Source organism: Prionailurus bengalensis, chromosome B2 (genome assembly GCF_016509475.1).
Source record: "Prionailurus bengalensis isolate Pbe53 chromosome B2, Fcat_Pben_1.1_paternal_pri, whole genome shotgun sequence".
Classification (NCBI taxonomy): domain Eukaryota; kingdom Metazoa; phylum Chordata; class Mammalia; order Carnivora; family Felidae; genus Prionailurus; species Prionailurus bengalensis.
Window position 1 is genome coordinate 92139730 of NC_057349.1, and position 3018 is coordinate 92142747.

Consider the following 3018-nt stretch of genomic DNA (forward strand, 5'->3'; position numbering starts at 1 on the left):
AATAACATAAACTAAAAAATGTTTAGTCTTTACCATAGTACCTAACCTATAGCAGCATTTTTCTTTTTTTTTTAATAATGACTGAATTCTTACCTCTAGCATATTAATGGAAACTGATATTTCTGTGATCAGTATTGAATTTGATTGAGAACACTTCAAGTATTCTGAAACGTCGTACCTGATCATTATATAAAGAATTGTGCAATCTCTTAATTTCTAAGTCAAGACTTTACAGATATGTTGGTCTCATAATGTTGTTTACATGATTCATATAATACTAAATTCACATAATATTAAATACTTTGATTATTGTGCAAGTCGTTGGCAGGTCAAACTATGTTCTGTTATTAAATTTTTAAAACAACAGCAATTATTTGTATTTTTGCTAATGTTTACAATAGATAATCTTAAAAGACAGAAATGTGCAAAGGGGGAGATAAGACCTACCTATGTCTTCTCAGAGAGACCCACTCTTAACATTTTGCTTTACACACCAGCCACAGATTTCATTTGTGAATGTGAGTGTATGTTTGTGTATTCATATTATACCCTTGAGTGGAGGTGATATTTCATAACCTTTTAAAAATTGTGGTTGTACTTAATTACTCATTACAATGTAAAGATTTTCATGTTGTGATTCTGTCCTACATAGCTGTTCTCTGGAACAGTAATCGTTTATCTCTGTCAGCCTTCTCTCCCATCTATGTATGTGCCACCACACCCCATGGAAGACTCAGTAGATGTGGACATGAGTCCTCTGAAGCCCCAGAGCTATCTTTTGGTTGTGAACTAAAGGCTGACAAAGATTATCACTTTACAGTGGATAATGAAGGAAGTGAGCACCAATCATCTTTAAGAACGGTCAGTTTGGGGCTGGTGCAAAGGATGGATTATACATTGTTGAAGCAGAGATAAAGAATCATGAAGGCAGTCCAATTAAAGTCACTTTGAAAATATCTGTACAGCCAATAGTTTCCCTTGGGGGCTGTGAAATAATACCACCTGTGGTCTTATGGTTGAAATGTGGTTCAGGGCCCATGCATATTTGTGGACAGCACTTAGTAGCTATGGAGGAAGACGCAGAGTCAGAGATGACTAGGAAGAGAATGTGAAACTCCATAGTATAGCTGGAAAGTCTTCTGTCCCAGGAAGTGGTAGCAAATTTCCACAGAATAAAAGTAAAACTTGCTGCTGATGAAAATGATATGAAGATGATGACAATATGATGAATTTGACGATGACGAAGCTTTCGCCTCCAGTAAAGAAATCTATATGAGATTCCACTCAAAATCTATATGGCTATTCTAGCCAAAAAATGCACAAAATCAAACCAGAAAGGAAAAGACTCAAAATCATCAAGACCAAGATCAAAAGGTCAAGAATTCTTCAAAAACCAGGAAAAGACTACCAAAACACTGACAGGATCTAGTTTCATAGAAGACATTAAAGCAAAAGTGCTAGCAAGTATAGAAAAAGGTGGTTTTCTTCCCAAAGTGGAAGCCAAGTTCATCAATTCTGTGAGTAATTGCTTCTGGATGACTGACCAAGAGGCTATTCAAGATCTCTGGAAGTGGAAGAAGTCTTTTTAAGAAAATAGTTTAAAATGGTTTAAACAGTTTGTTAAAATTTCTGTCTTGTTGCATTTCTGTAACAGTTGATATGCAGAGTGAGAACTTTCCCTACTATGTCTGATAAATGTTGTCCAGGTTCCATTGCCAAGAATGTGTTGTCCGAAATGTCTAGTTAGTTTTTAAAGATGGAGCTCCTCCGCCCTTTTCTTGGTTTTAAGTATGTATGGAATGTTATGATAGAACAAGAGCAGTAGTGGTAGTCAGACAGATGGAATGGTGGGGAGACAAAAATATACAGTGAAATAACGTCAGTAAAAAAAAAAGGCAATGTAAACATTTTCTCCATGTGATTTAATAGTCTCTTATAAAATACAGATATGGCTGCATCGTGTGTTATATGGATAAATTATATTAAATCATTCTGCTATCACTGGATATTTAGCTTATTTATAATTTTTCCACTATTACAAAGATAATCAATATGTGACTGACCATATTTGTATATAAATCTTCTACATCTCTGATTCTGTCCTTAGGATAAAATCCTAAGAATTGAATATGGATCAAAGAGCATAGTTTTATTTCTAAGGCAGTAATTGATTTATAAATGGACTAAATTTCATCTCAATAACTTCAAAGTAATTTTATATAAAGTTCAAGTATATGAAAAGAATTATAAACATAAAGCAATCAAATTCTTGACAAAATTAATGTTGGTAATCTTATGATTTAGGAAAAAATCTTTTTTTAATAATTTTTAATAATTTTTAAATAATTACCATATTATTTTAGAGATAAAATTTTGTTTATAATTTTAATATCTCAAGTGAAAGAGACATAGCCCTTGTGAGTAGATCTGCAATAACACACAAAGATGTGGCATTTAATTTTTTTCTCTATAAAACATTTGTGATTATCACTATCGTCTACAACTTATATTTGCAATATGACACATGATAGCAATGCTTCAGTGAGTTTTGAAATGTTTCCTATATTGCACCAATGATCTAGAGTCTACATTTAATAGGAATCTTTTCTAAATAGGTCTGAATAAAGCATGCAAATGCATGAATGTTCAAAGGAAGCAAAATGATCTCTCTTCCAATTCTTGAAATATATTTGTGGGTTTTTGCTCTAGCAACTGCAAAGTCAGGCATCTGTTACTGTTTGGTGTGGTGTTGAATTTCATGGTTTGTTAATTTTGCAGTTATGTCTACAAAGCTAATAAAGGGAGAATGGGTAAGTCTTTTATACTGCAAAATTTTGACTATCCCCTGGGTAATTTTTCTTCATGAAATTCATTTTATATTTCTCTTTTAAGTGAATGAGACAAGTTTGTTGCTTTTTTAAGTTATCAAAAACTATTATGGGTTACTCAAACTTTAGACCTGTTAAAAATAATAAAACTATGGCTGCACACCATTAATTCTCCAATATTGGTTACAGA

The 3018-nt window shown here is 32.7% G+C and overlaps 1 pseudogene; it reads left to right on the top strand.

Moving 5' to 3' along the window:
• Positions 1-724: 724 nt before the first annotated feature.
• LOC122489000 lies at positions 725-1597 on the top strand (annotated as a pseudogene).
• The last annotated feature ends 1421 nt before the right edge of the window (positions 1598-3018 follow it).